Source organism: Herpailurus yagouaroundi, unplaced genomic scaffold (assembly GCF_014898765.1).
Source record: "Herpailurus yagouaroundi ecotype Mexico unplaced genomic scaffold, PumYag 210, whole genome shotgun sequence".
Lineage (NCBI taxonomy): Eukaryota > Metazoa > Chordata > Mammalia > Carnivora > Felidae > Herpailurus > Herpailurus yagouaroundi.
This window is the reverse complement of record NW_024412441.1, coordinates 14983929-15000836: the sequence shown is the minus strand read 5'-3', so window position 1 is coordinate 15000836 and position 16908 is coordinate 14983929. Positions and strand designations below refer to the sequence as shown.

Genomic DNA, 16908 nt, shown 5'->3' with positions numbered 1-16908 from the left:
GAGGAATACATTTAACAAAAGCTATGCAAGACCTATACACTGAAAACTATACAATATTGCTCAGAGAAATGAAAGACATAAATATATGGAAAAATATACTGTGTTCACGGATTAAAAGAATCTGTGATGTAAAGATGTCAGTTCTCTTCAAATGTATTTATAGATTTTATGCAAAATTCCAGCAGGCTTTTTTTTGGTTGCAATTAATGAACAATTATAAAATTTATATGGAAATAGAACTGACTTAGGTTGCCTAGATATTTTCATGAACAAGGTTGGTAGTCTTTTACTAACTGGTTTCAAGTCTTGCCATAAAGCTGCTGAAATCAAGGGTACAGTATTGGCCAAAGGGCAGACATATAAATCAACACAATACAATAGAGCCACAAATGCACTGCTGGTGATTTTTTACAAAAGTCTAATTCAAAGGACAAAGGATGGTTTTTTCAACAAATGGTACCGCAACAAACACATATCCATATGTCAAAAAGAAAAGGAAAGAGAAAGAAAGAAAAAGAAAAAAAAAAAAAGAAGAACCTCTCTTTACCCTGCACACTTTGTAGCATGTTCAAAACTTAAAAATGGATCACAGACCTAAATGTTAAGCCTTAGATTATACAGTGTCTAGAAGGAAACACAGGAGAACATTTTTATGACCTTGGCAAAGATTTCTTAGATAGAACATCAAAAACACAATCCCTAAATGAAAAAAAAAAAAAAAAGATAAATTGGATTTCATCCAAATGAAGCAGGAAATAAAGTATCTCTTAATTATTAATAGCTAGCAAATTGAGGCTTGCACCAGGTCACACAGCTAGCAAATGGCAGAGCCTGGAAATGAACTCATGGCAATCTGACTCCAGAATCTACATTTTTATGCATAGTATTCTAAAACAACTCCCTTTACAAGACACAATGCAGGGAGCACAGACTTCAACAGTACAACAACAGTCTGGGCTAATAGGCCAGGACAGCACCCCACAACCTCCCAGTCCCAGTCTGGACCTTGGGGAAGCCTGAGTGTTTGAGCTTTAGCAACACTGAATGAGCTTTCAACAAACTCGGCGATGCTTCATTGCAAAAGAGAAATGTTATGAAGGAGGTTAGAACTGGCCTGTCTTCCCTGAAGATTTGCTAGCTCGATCTTAATGACATATTATTGCTGAAAATAAGGGTCATCCACGTGACCGGTGTCACCCCAGGGCTGTGCTGTATGCTGCAGAGAATTCGGTTAGGCATGAGCCCGCCCCTCGGCGGAGGCTTGTGCAGGGACCGGTGGGCAGGGTGTGCCATTGGCATCCCACAGTGTGAGTCCTTATTTGCTGGACCCACCCCTGCCTCTTTCTTTCCCTGCAAGTGCCTAACACAGGACTAGGCACCCAGCAGATTTCAATAAAACCTCGTTGCTTGAGGGATGGTTTGTGGATGCCATTTTCACATTAGAGATTTATTTGTACTTAGTTCCAAAGTCAGACTTAGGTCACTCCGTGTTCTATAGAACAGCACATACAAATCCCTTTACAATTCAGACTGGAAATCAGTAGATCTGGGGTAGAGGCCAAGATTCTGCATTTCCAACAGTCTTCTGAGTGATGCTGGTGCTGTCCCCTGGACCCCTCTGTGACTGGTAAGGCCCAGAGAACATGGACTCCAGAAGCAGGTTCTCTCCCTCCCTTTCAATCAAGAGAGTTCAGTGTGAACTATGCCTTAAGATGATTTTCTCCCAGGGAAGAAAAGCTCAACTGGCTCATTGCAATTCTCTTTGTGGGTTCACTTAAAAAAGATGGACTGAGAATATGCTGTGTTTGTAGTACAGCTACCAGGCCAGAGGGAGAAGTGTAAGGTCCAGGGCGGGCTCATAGTATGGCGCCCTGCAAACACATTTGGGCACACATATTTAGAGGCTGGTGCCATCTTTGCCTGGTGAAGGGGGAGAAGCAGCCAGTTGCCCTCTGTCTTCCTGCTGAGTTTGGCTCTGATTCAAACCTGCAAACCCCTTAGAAAAAAAGTAGCAACTATATAGCGAATGCCCCTGAGAGTCTCTCGCAGCCCACTTTCCTTCTACCCATGAGACAGATCAAAGTATGCACAGCTTGTCCTTCGCACACACTCTCTCTCTCTCTGAAGAATCCAGTTAATGTAAGTTTTCCATCTTATTATTTATAATAAACGGGCATCTTCGGAAGGTCCTGGCTGGTCCATCTTCTATTCGGTGCAATTAAATTTCATTCCACCTGTACTTTATACTCAACCCAGTGCTGAGAAAACATAGTCTCTGCCTTCAGCACGCTTTCCGTCCTCTTTTTTAAAAAAGCTTATTTATTTTTGAGAGAGAAGAGCGGGAGGATGGGCAGAGGGGGGTGGGGGGAGAGAATTCCAAGCAGGCTGTGTGCCGTCAGCACGAACCCAACACAACCTGGAGATCATGACCTGAGCCAAAATCAAGAGTCAGGCACTCAACTGACTGAGCCACCCAGGTGCCCCCAGGCTTTCCATCGTCTTAAAGAAAGAAGGCTCACAGCTAAGTACTAGGAGCACGTAGCAGCTGAATTCTGGGGCATGGTGTACCCGATCTGACTGCTGGGTGAGGAGGCACCAGTCATGGTGGCCTGGCAGAGTTTATGGAAGGCTTCATGGAAAGGGCGGGGCTGGGCTGGAGGGACAGAACATAATGTGAATCCAGAGAGCAGAGACCAAGGCCAGGGAGGAAATCTTGCAGTCTGGACAAATGTGCACATGACCACTCCTGTCGGAGGTCAGCTTCCAGCTCCTCTGGGTTTTCAGAGCCGCTCTGGCCGCATGCTCCTTTTCCCAGCACCTAACCGAAAGTTCCACAAACATTTCCATCCTGAGCTCAGCCAGGTTGGGATCTTTCATTCTACCGCGGAGAAGAGCCAGAGGCTTTGACCTGAATGCGTGAAATGAAGGTGGAAAAACAATGTTTGAATTTTTAATTCAGAAAAAGGAAGCAACCAGCAATAATCTGGAAATTCTTAATCGGGAGGCAACTGAGGACAGCACTGGTGTGACCTGGCAGAGTGGGAAACTGTGGGGTACCTTCTTCTGTCAGATTGAGATTATTGGGAGAAGCAGAGCTGGTGGCATAGCATTGCTGTCTTGGATCTTTAAAAATCTGGGTGGCCACCAAGAACCTTGAGTCAGTAAGGTCCCTTTGGAAAGGTGGCTGGGCAACGAGGAAGGTCCTGGGTGTTTACAGAGGCTGCAGAGGGTCAGGGCACAGCATAGGCAAGCTCCCGCCAGGGTGACCAGGGATCTCAGCCACCGGCCGCCTGGGGCTTCTGCCCAAGAGGGCTTTGAGTACCTTGGCTATCCGGCACATTCCGATTTAGGGGAGGAGAGACAATGACAAGAACAAGATTGCATGTACCTCCCATGAGTCCCATTGCATATGGGATATATTACAACTCCCTTGACAAGGCATTCAAGGTTTAAACTATGGCCCCGACCTATCTGCTCAACCTCGCTGCTCCCCTGCACACACCATGAACACCATGTGCCCCAGCGAGGCCAGTGCTCTCGGTTCTTCACTCTTCCTCCATCCAGGCCCATCCTCTTCCCTTCTCTTCCCTTTCTTGGTCCTATCCATCCCTTAAGAGCCATGAATCTGGCTGGCTCTACAGGCCCACAATAAGCTCTTCTTTCTCTAGAAAGGGAGACCAAACTGCAGACCACACCAAATTTACCACCAGCAGAACACGGGCAACCGAATGTATTGTTGGGGAAGAAGCTGTTACCAGAAAATTTCTTTTGAAAGTACTAGAGGCACCTGGGTGGCTCAGTCGGTTAAGCGTCCGACTTCGACTCAGGTCATGATGTCACGACCAGTGGGTTTGAACCCTGCATTGGGCTCTGTGCTGACAGCTCAGAGCCTGGAGCCTGCTTCGGATTCTATGTCTCCATATCTCTCTGCCCCTCCCCCACTCATGATCTGTCTCTCTCTCTCTCTCTGTCTCTCAAAAGTAAATAAATGTTAAAAATTTTTTAAAAATTAAATAAAAATTCTGTTGTGAAATAATCACAACAGGAAACAGGAATTTTCTTGTATTTCTTTACCCTGATTTTGTTGTTTATACTATTGCTTATGGTTTTTTTTTTTTTTTTTTTTTTTTTTTAATTACCTGGAGAGGATACCCTGTAATCTTTCCAGGGTTTAAGTTCCCTAGCTCTGAACCCAGCCTGTGCTTCTCGGACCACTTCACCCAGCGACAGCCTGTCCTGCATATCGAGGCCCCAAATCTTTCAAATCTTACATATGGTTACAAGGCCATTTCCTGTCTCGCTTCCGCATTAATCAGAATCTCTTTCTGGGGAAGCAATAAGTGTTCTGCATGTTACAGGATGTGAATGAATGGAAAACTGTTAGGACAGCCCCTGACACATGTTAGATATTAATACTATTATTGTTGTTATTATTTAACTTATTTGCATCACTTCCGAGATTTTTACTTCCTTCAAAGATTAGACATTGCCAACTAATAGGGGCTCAATAGATACTCGTTAAACTTCTTTGTGGTGATATAGTATCCACTAAATTAAACAGTGTTTTCAAGAGCCAGTGCAGCATAGCAGTTATGAGCACAGCCTGTAGAGACATGTGGGTCCAAATTCTGGCACCACCACCTGAGTCCTATTACTTAACCTCGGGGTCTCTGTTTCCCCGTCTGTAGTGCCTACTTTGTAAGTTTGTTATGAGAATCAGTGGGTTAATATTTCAGTACCACCATCACACCATGCCTGAAACATAGTAAGTCCTACGTAAGTATCTTACATACAAACATTACCAAAAAGAGTTGGGTAGAAATTTCTCTTAGAAAAAAAGTTTTCTAAGCAGTACCAATTATACCAATATTAATTTGAGAGAATGAGTTCCCCCTCTTGGTAATATCATTTGTAGATAAGCAGTTAGTATGCTGAGTACATGGAGACTCAACACCTTCAAAGCAGGTGCGACAGGATCTTTCCTTGGTGGACTTGACTAATGATTGAACTTCAGGTATATATCTTTATGATAGTTTTACTCAAACTGTCCTCTCCCTTAGGGTAGTGGATGCTGTGATGTGCTACCCTGACCCCTCCTCAGAGAGTTGGGACGGCTGCCAGCCCAGAAATCTGTCCTCAGCTGGAGAGGGCCATCGGGGACAGCCATAGACAATGACCGGTCCCTGCGCAGAAGTGAGGCCCCCTCCCCTTGCCCCAATTGTTAATAATTCTGAAGGTCACCCCTAGAGCTCCCCCTGGGGCCCGCTGAGGGCTCTGATGACACTGCTTTGTAGTCCAAGTGTTTTCTCTGCCCGAGCCTGCTTTTCCTCCTTCCCTTCCACTTCCACAGATGTGGATGCCGAGAGCACTCCCCGATAAACGTCCTGCACGCTAATCTCTACCTCCAAGTCCGTTTCCGGGGATCCCGGCCTGTCTAGGGAGGGGCACATTCATTTATTTTCATTAGTTCTGATACAACCTTTGACTTGCAATTACCTGGATTCCACCTGTAGCTAGTGTGGGTGTGTGGTGTGGTTTGTCTGGGACAACCTATTTGTGCCTTTAATTATTAAAAGGTTTAATAATTGATAGCAATCCTTTCGACTTTAAAAATATTTCTGGTGGAACAATAAATTCTACGGCCACCTCATCTGTAAACAACTCTAATGTCCCCAGGACTCACTGCCAGTGTGGAAAAGTGAGGTCATATTAACATAGTCTGGATTCCCCTAGCTTGGAGCGCCTCTTAAGTTTAATTCTGGAACCTCAGCCTCTCCCTCGTCCTCCCTGCTTCCTCCCCAGAAAATTTGAGTGACGCTGGAGCCCACACGTTCTCGACAGATCAAACTCCTGCTCAGCTACTGCTCTCGACCCTCTTCTGAGGCTGCTGGTCGAACCTCAAGGCTGACAGTCCCCTCCACTCTCCCCGGGAGCAGTGGCTCCAACTGGCACTGCTGCTTTAGGGTATCAGACAGTGTCTGGGTGTTCTATTATTGCCACAAGGCCCAGATAGCCCAAGGAGGCCCCATGGACGCTCATCCCTGACCAGGGTTTGAGTCTCTACTTTGGTTGTACCTCGATACATCTGCCCTCTCATGAAGTGAGTAAAGAAACACATTGCCTTTATCTAGTATACATTTTTTTCTTTGGTTGAACCCCAGAGTAGAAAGGCATGGCCCCCAAATGGGCGTGGTTCATCTCAGATTATCCACAACCCTTTCCCACTCAGGATCACACACAGGCCCTCAGGTGGCTGGATCGGGTTGGGGTTGAATAACAGCCTCCAACTATAACTGGAAACCCTCGACCTAGCTAATCCCAGTGGTTCTTTTCCAGAAGTTTCCTCACACTCCATGTAATTGAGTTGACACAAACAGATGCAGAGGAATTGCAACCTAACTCTGCTCAAATCAGGTATGTTTGCTCTGCATGATGACACAAGATCGTAAAAATGACTGTGGGCATTCCAGTCCTACAAAGTGATCTTGATAATCAATGGAAAAACAATTGTTCTGTGACCTGTAAGTATTTTTGTCTAAACATTAAAAACGCTCTTATTGTTGGCTATAAATGCACCAGGAAATGAAAAATTAGCAAAATTAATATTTACATATTACACTGTAATTTAAAACGTTAAAAACAGTGAGGATTAAAGAGTTTGCTTTCTTTCTAAAAAACTTACCAAAAGTAGTTTTGAGCAGTTCTTGCCTTCTTCCTCTCACTGTATAACTGTGTTTTTTAAAAATGTTTTTATTATTTATATTTGAGAGAGAGAGAGAGAGACAGAGCATGAGCAAGGGCAGGCATAGAGAGAGGGAGACACAGACTCTGAAGCAGGCTCCAGGCTCTGAGCTATCAGCACAGAGCCTGACGCAGATCTCGAACTCCCGAACTGTGAGATCATGACCTGAGCTGAAGTCAATGCTTAACCGACTGAGCCACCCAGGCACCCCACGCTGTGTAACTTGTGATGCTATGCCTCGGTGTGTTGTCGTCCTTCTTACATAGTTTGGATCAGCGTGCAATAGTTTATCCTTCACTCCTGCGATGCCGTGAAATATCTCAGAGCATTTCTTGAGGTGAAGTTTTTTGCTGGCATCACTTCCTCCGGGACATCTTCATTTTCTTGGAATCTGGCTGCAAATGTCATGGTGGCATCCTCATCTGGGCTAGCAGCTTCACGAGCAACTTAGCACCAACCAGCTCATGTTGAACTCAAGAATGCAGAAACCAGCCTTTACTGGCAGTCAGTGGTTCTTCTTCAGTCTCCTTGTGATTGGCTTTGCTGTTGTTTTTGTTGTTGTTGTTGTTGATGATGCAGCTGACTGCAATGCTTTGGTCTGAATGTTAGCCAGACTAATTAGGACTTTAAAACATTATGGTCTTCAACCCAAAGTAGAAGGAAACATTCCATTTCAACCATAAGTGGCTTTATGCTTCCACTGCAGTTAAAACTGAAAGATGAAGTGGCTTTTCCTGTTTTGTTTTGTTTTTTAATACTCATTGAACTTGTCCAGTAAGGTTAGCACCATAGCTTCTAGTAGCCCTATGTTGCCCATGAGCTTGGCTTTGCTGTTGCCATTTTCCAATCTATTCACATCCAGTTTCACTGCCAGCGTTGTCACTCTTTGTTTCTTTGCCGTACTTGTACTTCTGTTAGCTAATCCTCTGTGGATTTTTCACTTTTGTAAAATGTCATGTGGGTTTATCACTGGGAGGCAAGGAGGCAACACAGCTACATACTTTGCTGCCTGTGCGTGAACGGAATACCAGAAGCACGGTGATCAATCACAGACAGACTTTGAAAGGAGCGATGCAATTGGTCACTTCACGATTTGCATCTGTTGTTTATGTAGTGATCTGCGGCCTGAAAAGCAGGCAGTGAAATTTGTAGTTTATGTAACTACAGTCCTATACCAAGGCCGCAGAAATTGCAACCATTTTGCTGGGGACAGGTAATACATATTAAATCATGGAAATTGAAACTTGTGTGTGTCAGAAACATGCAGTGCAGGGACTGTTTTGTGAATATTTGTACCAAATATTTCTTTTTTAATGTTAACTATTTATTTTCGAGAGAGAGAGAGAGAGAGCATGAGCACGGGAGAGGCAGAGACGGGGCCGACAGAGGACCCAAAGTGGGCTCCACGCTCACAGCAGAGAGCCTGATGAGGGGCTCAAACTCACAAACCCCCAAGACCCTGACCTGAGCCAAAGTTGGACACTTAACCAACTGAACGACCAGGTCTCCCCCCGCCATTTTATTTTTTTTTTTAATTTTTTTTTTCAACGTTTTTTTATTTTTTTTATTTTTGGGACAGAGAGAGACAGAGCATGAACGGGGAAGGGGCAGAGAGAGAGGGAGACACAGAATCGGAAACAGGCTCCAGGCTCTGAGCCATCAGCCCAGAGCCTGACGCGGGGCTCGAACTCACGGACCACGAGATCGTGACCTGGCTGAAGTCGGACGCTCAACCGACTGCGCCACCCAGGCGCCCCACCCCCCGCCATTTTAAAAAATGTGTTTATCAAAATATTTCTGAGCGCATTGAGAGTACTGCACTTCACCCACCTTGTGGTGGGATAGTCACGTGTTATTACTTCTGGCCAATGAACTGTGACCAGAAGTTACAGATATCCCTTCCATGCCAAAGCACTCAATTGCCAGTGAGTACTGGCACAGCCCCTGAGAGTATCTGAGCAGGAGCTACGCTGTGAGTCAGGGTCCCTGACCAACTGAGACGAGCAGAGGCCTCTGCTAAGGTGTCACGGACATATAGCATAAGCAATAAGCAAAACTTTGTTTGATGCCGGGGTAGAGAAAGAATCAGGGGCATGTAGCGAAAACAAACATTCAATCTTTATATGGCTAAAAAAATGGTACAAATACAGAAAATAGGTGTATAGTTTAATAAAATATTAAAAGGTGAACATGCTTATAACCCCTACCCAAATAAAGACAGAACCAGGTCATAAGTTTGCGCCTGAGCTCCATCCCATCATAGACCCCGCGCTGCCCTCTGTCAGTTACTGCCCTGCTGCCTTTTTAAAAAATGCTTATTTATTTATTTTGAGAGAGAGAGAGCGAAGGGGGGGGGGGGCGGGAGAACAAGAGAGAGCAGGGCAGGGGCAGAGAGAGAGGGAGAGAAAGAATCCCAAGCTGCTCTGTGCTATCAGCACAGAGCCCGACACAGGGCTTGATCTCATGAACCGTGAATTCATGACCTGAGCTGAAATCAAGAGCCAGTGGCTTAAATGACTGAGCCACCCAGGCACCCCTGTCCCGCTGACTTTTATGATGACTTCCTTCCTTTCTTTGCAGCATTATCACCTACTTGGGCATCCCTCAACATGGAGGCTTAGTTTCACTTTTTCAATATTTTTAAATCTCTGAATATACAGATTTCCCATCCACCCCTTTCCACTTGTGAATTTACTGGCTGCGGACTTTGTTGTCCACAGGTACCTGTGATACTCATGATGCGGCAGATATCTTCATCAACAGGGAGGGATTTCATCTGGACCGATTTTATGCTGCCTCACCCAGAGGATGCATCCAAGTTCAGCTTCATTCTGTCTGCAGGAGGCCTCAGGAGCTGTGTAGGGAAAGAATTTGCAAAAATTCTTCTCAAAATATTTACAGGGGAGCTGGCAAGGTATTGTGATTGGCGGCTTTTAAATGGCCCTCCTGTAATGAAAACCAGTCTGGTCATGTACCCCGCGGACGATCTCCCGGTAAGGTTCACTGGCCTCCGGGGGGAAATCTGATGGCTGTGAATGCCCAGACCTCGGACTTATTTCAAGTGTACCTATGAGTTTTTACACAGTGTTGCATTGATACTGTTATATTTAATTTCTCAATGCATTCATAATATCTCTGTGTCTCCACTTCAGTACCACAGTCATGAAGCATGAAAATAATACCTTTGTATAGTTTCCAAATAAAGTAAAATTTGAAGGTGAAAAAAAGGGGGAGTCATTTGTAGTTTCCAACAGTGTGGGTTTTGTTTCTTGCATGACCTCTTTCCTCTGACCTTGTAGTTCCTTTAATATCTCTGGTTGGATCTGTCAGCCCAACAAATTTGCGTGGGTTTGATTAATTTTGGCAAGACACCTTCATTGGCAGTGGTGCATTTGTTCACTATAAAGTACATAATCAGCTACAGCATGACTTTTGTGTTATAAACAGTCATTGTTGCTCAATTCCAATATGTACCTGGGGTTTCAGAAAGGTGACAGTCCAATTCAGAACTTCCCTCCTTCTATAATCTGGTTACTTGTGGTATAGTTCACACAGAAAAATCTGCATAAATCCCTTTCTTCCCCCCAGAGCTCAAAGCTCTGGCACATTCAGGTAAGTTACTGAGGTCTGAAATTGGCAAAACTGTCATAAAGATGGCCTCCATCAGCCCGGCCTTCTCTCACTATGCCTTCGACCACAAAGAGTTCACCCAAGGCCCTGTGATTCCTCAGTTTGTCTCCCCAACTCTCCACCCCAGCAGTGCCCACCTTCAAGGAACAGGTTCTCATTTTCTCCCCCCTTAGAAGATAAATTGAGGGCATCACTCATCCTAGAGGCATAGGGATTTTTCAGCTACCTGTCTCAAATATTCAGTCATAAACTTTGTGGGGTTGAAAACAGGTAGCCCTGGGCTACCTGGGTAGCTCAGTTGGTACAGACTAAGGCTGCGGTCATGATCTCACAGTTTGTGAGTTCAAGCCCTGTGTTAGCCTCTAAGCTATCATTGTAGAATCTGCTTGGGATTCTCTTTCCCTCTCTCTCTGCCCCTCCCCTACTCATGCTCACTTTCTCTGTCTCCAAATAAATGGATAAACTAAAAAAGAAAGAAAGAAAGAAAGAAAGAAAGAAAGAAAGAAAGAAAGAAAATAAAAGAGAAAAGATGAAAAGAAAAGAAAAGAAAAGAAAAGAAAAGAAAAGAAAAGAAAAGAAAAGAAAAGAAAAAGAAAACAGGTAGCCCTAAACCCAAACCCAGATAATGCTTAAGCTGTTGGGGCCAGCAAGAGTGTTTTTGTTTGTTGGGGTTTTTTTGTTTGTTTGTTTTTGGTTTGTTTTAAGCCAAATGAAAATACATTTGGTAGGGGGGCATTTTCTGTCTGGTTAGATCAGAGGCTACCACCCCCTCTTGTATTATACCTGTTCTGGTTTTTAAGTCTTGGATGTACTTGTATTGTCACTTCTGTCTTGCAGCAACCTTGTGGATGGGTGTCAATAGCCCATTTTACAGGTGAATAAACAAAAACTGGCTATGTGATGAGCAGAGCCTGAGCGAGGTCTGAATGGAAATGAGACAGATACCAAGTGCTTTGGGAAGTAGACAGTGTTGGGAGAAACGGTGATGGGGCCCTCTCTATCCCTGCACGAACTAAAACCCACATTCTTTTTTCTTCCCTTTTTTACAGAGACAGCTCAAGGAAGCATGATAAAATGAGGCCTAAGATAATATTTGGGGGGGGAAGTTTATTTTTTTATGGTCTGTTTGCATTAGACCGTCGGGCGAAGAGAGGCGGTTAAAGACTTGTCCCAAATGGCTGGGCTGGAGAAGCACACATCCAATGTCAATAGTTGGAAATACAAGTGTTTGGTTTCATTAAATTTCTTTTTTAAAAAACATGTCTTCTTTCCTTCTCCTGAGGCAATCCAAGGGAAGGAGATACGGAGCCGGAAAGAGACAGGGAGGAGGAGGAGGGAGCAGCCAGGGCCAGGGAAGAATTGTCCAGAGGGCCTTGCTTCCCTCTGAGTGTGGTCAGCCAGCCCAGGACGCTGTCGGTCCTGACCAGGAGAAGTTGCCTGGAGTCATCCGCTGGTCCCAAGGACTGTTGCTAGTTGGGGGGGTGGGGGGAGTGGGCAGAGTGCCTGCATTTGTCTAACAGCACACTTTTAAAACAACAGAGCAAAAGCGAACAAATCGTCAAATTGGGGCCAGCTCTGGGAAAGACAATTCGAATTCTGTGTTGTCCCATGGACCCTTTCGGCAACAGCTGCCTCCTTTTCTTTCCCAAGGCAGAGGCCACATGCAACAGAGGAGGCCACAAGCAGAAGAAGGCAGGTTAAGAATGCAGGATCCAGCCTTCCTGTTCGTTAAAATCCCAGCTCTGATCCTTACTAACTGGTTCACTTGAGGTAAATTCCTTGTGCCTCAATTTCCTCATCTGCAAAATAGAGAAATCATAATACCTCCTGGCTGTCAAAAGGATTAAGTGGGAAAAATGCTTAGCATGTAGTAAGTGTTCAGTAAACGTTTATTGTTGTTATTCTATTATTTTTAGAGCTCTTGCTCTCCTTCCATTACATGCCACTCCCTGGCAATCCCACTGGATTTGTCCAAATAGATCAATGCACCCAGAAGAATGAAAACACAGGTTCTCTCACAGGGTATTTTGCACGCTGTCCACCAAGACCCTCTTTCTCAGGCAGTTTCCACACAGCTCCATGGACACCACACCCTTACACTCATCAACACACCCTAGTTCATATGGCACCGTCGACCTGGATTGCCCTCTTGCCTTCCATCCACCCAAATCTAGTTCAAGGCCTACATTGTAACAAAATGCTTTCTGTTTCAAGAAAACTGACCCAAGTACATACAAGAAGAAGGGAAATGTACTGACCATACAGTTGAAAAGTCCAGAGGGTAGGTCCGTCTTCAGGCACGGCTTGAACCAGGGTCTTGCAAGAAGTCACAAGCACCTGATGTTCACTTCTTGGTCTTGCTTCCTCTATGTTGGTGCCACCCGCAGACAGACTCTACACTTCTGGTGGCAAGAGATTTGCATTGCAAAGTGAACTGCAGGTTCAAGCCCAGTGAGAGAGAGAACGTTCCTCGCTCCTAACAGCCCCAGCACATGTTGCACGTGTTCCTTGGCTGTCATTGGGTCCATTCCCTGGACCAATGTTAGGGTTGGGTGATGGGGGAGGAGTGTGATGCTCTCACCTGCAACCCAACTGACACTTCCTAGATTGATGAAGGGGAAGGGGGTTCTTCCCAGAAAGAGATGAGGATAGTCTCCAGAATAAGGGAGAATACACACAGGAAACCCAAAGCCCAGCAAATGCCCACCACATGCTCATGTCTTCTAAAACCCAGCCCCAACAATTCTAGCCAATTCTCTCCTCTGAACTCCTGACCTGATTCTTCATACTGCCATTCATGTTGGCCATGTCTTTTGCTGGCATCCTTTGGTTATGAATAAGTCCTGCTACATCAGCTACTCTGTGAAACACTTTCATATGAAAACTGTTCTTGGGTCCTTCATTTGGCAATGAAGCGGTACTGCTCCCTTGTTCTGCACTGTTATGTCTCTCTTTCTGATCCTGAGCTTCCCATCGTGTGCATGTGTCTTACCTTTCTTTCAGACTGTAAACTCCTCCACAACAGGAAACTAGAATGCTTCTTGCCTAGCACCCTCTATATACTAATTGCTTCATCGATGTTGTTTGATTAGGAATCGAAGGACGTTTCTTCTCTTATATCTTCTGTTGGTGGAATGCCAGTAGGTGCTAAATAATATTCTTGGAACCACAGATTTAGGAGGAACATTGAAGGTACTTTGGGCCTTGATCCAAGCAGCCCTAGAGCTGGCCCTCCTGGGGCTGGACTCCCCCTCAGCTAGACCCCCCTCAGCTGGACCAGCTGAGGCCATCCCAGGAGACAGGGGTACAGCCCTCAAACAAACAGAACAAACAAAAAACTTTATCTACTCTTTCATTCCTCAGGGAATAGAGATTAGGTAAGGGAGGTCCTTAGTAGGTGAATGATATAAATCCACAAAATAAGAGAAATACCAAAAGGGTGTTAAACCAGTTTGGACACTTCATTCAAAGCCTTTGCCATTACCAGCAATGATTACCTGGTGAAGCCCTGTCCAACCCGCAATCTCGGTTCCAGGCCTGAGACTCCTCTCTGGGACCTGGCTGGGGGCTCGATCCCAATGCAACCCAACCTGAGCTCTGGGCAAGGCCCACAGGTCAAACAGCCTCCAGAGACACCATCCAGCCTTCAGCCAAGAGGGAGGAGAGCCAGGAGGCATGGGATGAAGCATCTCCAGTTCTCAATCCTCTCTACCAGATGGAGGGGGCTCCCTAGGCGGGCAGGAACTAGTGATCAGGTCAACATGGCTCCCTGACCCTCAGGAAACCTCCAGCAGATAACTGCCACCTGACACCAGCAATACTCCTGCTGTCCACTGTGGGGGCTTAGGTGGATGGGACTGGGGTGCCAGGGCAGGGGCATAGTCTTACTTTCCTAGAGAAAGAAAGACAATGCACAGCAATTGAAGGGACTGTCAGAAAACTTTGGACTCTTGTGTCATCATTTTCTCGCTGCGTGACCCCAGGAAAGCTCTCCAGATCTGGGTGCACTAACCTTAGGAGGGGCTGGGGTTGGACGAGCCCCCTGCCTGCTCTAAGTTAGGGGCTGGTCAATTCTGATGGCATGCTATCACCTGTCCTGGCTAATCACCCACAGGCCTCATCTCTAGGACGTTCGGTTTCCCAGCAGACAAGTAAGACTGAATGGGCACTCCAGCCTGTGCTCTGGGACAATAGGGCAGTGTGGCCCAGCAGCGAAGGGCGGGGCTCAGGAGCAGAGTCATGGCATCGATTCCTAGCTCTGCCCCCTTTCCAGGCCTCCCCTCCCACTCTATAAAATGGGGATAACTCCTATCTTGTAGAGTTCTTATGAGCGCTCAGTGAGGTGATTTAGACAAAAGCTCTCAGAACAGTGCCTGGTACTTAGTGAGGGCAGGGTAAAGGCTCACTATTAGTGTTCAGGCATCCATAAAGCTCTTAAAAACCACCATCCGAGCTAATAAAAGGTCCAGGATGCACTTTCCAAAGGCTTCCTCGCAGTGAAAGTCGAGCCTGGTGCAGACCTGGGGCCAGGAACAGATGGCCTTGACTGTTCGCTCCTTCCCTACCTCTGGCAGGTGAGAACTGGCCTCAGCCCCATGGCCTTGAGAAGAGAACTCCCCCCACCCCCAGCCTCCAGCTCCAGAGGGTGGCTGGCGTCGTGCTGCTGACACTGACCGCTGCACCCCACCTTTGCACAGTGAGGCCTGGCAGGCCGGATGTGGCCTCCTTTCCCAGCGGGCTTGTGCCAGATGGCTTGATTACCATGGGGTGCATTTCAGGCCTCCTTGCTATTATCAGCTTCTCACTTTCAGCTGCTGGATTAGGGGCAGGATCCTTTCTTTCCTCCCTCTGCACATCACTGGGTGTTTGTTCTTGCAGCAGCCTGGACTGCCCAGGTGAGCCATGTCCTGTTCTAGAGAAGCCTCCTCCGGGCATGCCCGCACAGACCCACCTGGACATCGTCGCACCTCCCCTCTGCTGGAGTCCGACTCCTGCCTCCCAGGATCTATCTTGAGAGAGGGTTGGCAGGTGAGGAAGGAGCTAGGTCACAACCATCCAGTCCACGCCACCAGCATTTCAAGGTCACTGAAGAAAACATCTTTCCAGGGGCGCCTGGGTGGCGCAGTCGGTTAAGCGTCCGACTTCAGCCAGGTCACGATCTCGCGGTCCGGGAGTTCGAGCCCCGGGTCAGGCTCTGGGCTGATGGCTCGGAGCCTGGAGCCTGTTTCTGATTCTGTGTCTCCCTCTCTCTCTGCCCCTCCCCCGTTCATGCTCTGTCTCTCTCTGTCCCAAAAATGAATAAACGTTGAAAAAAAATTTTAAAAAAAGAAAACATCTTTCCTGCCCACCGATGACCATCACACTGATTAGGATAAAAGAGGAGAAAATTATAAACAAGTAAAAAGTGAGGATTTACACCAGAGTCATACAAAATTTGCCTCCCGCTCTAGTTCTGTCCTCATGCAGCAACCCCCTCTCTGTGGTGCCCTTCCCTCTCCCCCACCCCCCAGCCCTGACACTAAGCTCTTCCGGATCTTTCCCTCCTGATCATGGACCCCCCAAATGGACCCCCCGCCACACCCAGGTGGGTAAAACTTCCTTATGTGAGATGAATTCCTTAAGAGGGGGTGAGGGATGGGACTTCACCTTTGAATAAACAAACAAACAAAAAAATTCTTTCATCAAACAGCTCCAGGAGAAGCCCTTGGGGGGGGGGGGGGAAGGGACAGTTCGGTAGCTAGTCCCTTTCCCTCCCCTGAAGTTTTTTTCCTCACTGGCACCCCTCTTTTGTTCTCATCACCACCAAGTCACCTTGTCTGCCTTGTTCTCCTGCCCAGGTGTGGGCTGCACCTCTTTCTGCCCCCCCCCCCCCGTTTGGGGGGGGGGGGGGGGGGGGGGGTCTGTAAAAATAACCTCACAGAAAAATCAACGAAATGAACAAAAGAACACAAACAGCTGAACAACAGATGTGCCTGCCCAGTGCAGGTACCTAATCCCAAAACAACCAGAGTCTCGCCACCCCTGGGCTGGCCAGGCTTGGGTCCCTGCCTGCCTACTCCCTGCCCCTGCCAGAAAAGACTCTCTCAGGTAAAGTTTTTTGACATCCTCCCTCCCTCCCCCTGCAGAAGTGGGGAAGAGAAAAGGCAGGTGTTCACAGTGCAGCCAGCAGCTGGCCTTGTGTCCGAGCTAAGGTCAAAGGGAAGGTGGGCCCCTAGGTCCCCTAAATTGGAGCAGAATCCTGCTGGTGAAGCAGCCCCCCATTTGGTGTGACCTCTGGAGAGGGGAAGCGTCTAGAGAGGGGGACCTGGCTGGGGGAGGGGAGCTGGTGTGGCCACACTTGGAGCCAAGGCCAAGCTCTAGACATTGGGAGCGGCACCTGGTTCCAGCTCTGCCTCCAGGACTCTGGCCATGCCCCATCTTTTCTGGGCCTCGGCTTCCCCGGTGGTCAAAGGAGGAAGTTGGAGGAGGTGACCTCCAATGTCTCTGTCACCTCTAGCACTTTTCCATTTGGCAAGTCTCCACCTTCAGCCACCGGT

The 16908-nt window shown here is 46.9% G+C and overlaps 1 long non-coding RNA gene across 1 annotated transcript; it reads right to left on the bottom strand.

The window, feature by feature from the left end:
• Positions 1-9313: 9313 nt before the first annotated feature.
• Positions 9314-15470, bottom strand: LOC121016342 (uncharacterized). Its single transcript, XR_005784231.1, has 3 exons — positions 13365-15470; positions 12631-12774; positions 9314-9596 (listed from the first exon to the last, which is right to left on the bottom strand). It is a non-coding gene; the product is annotated as an uncharacterized LOC121016342 (long non-coding RNA).
• Positions 15471-16908: the final 1438 nt, after the last annotated feature.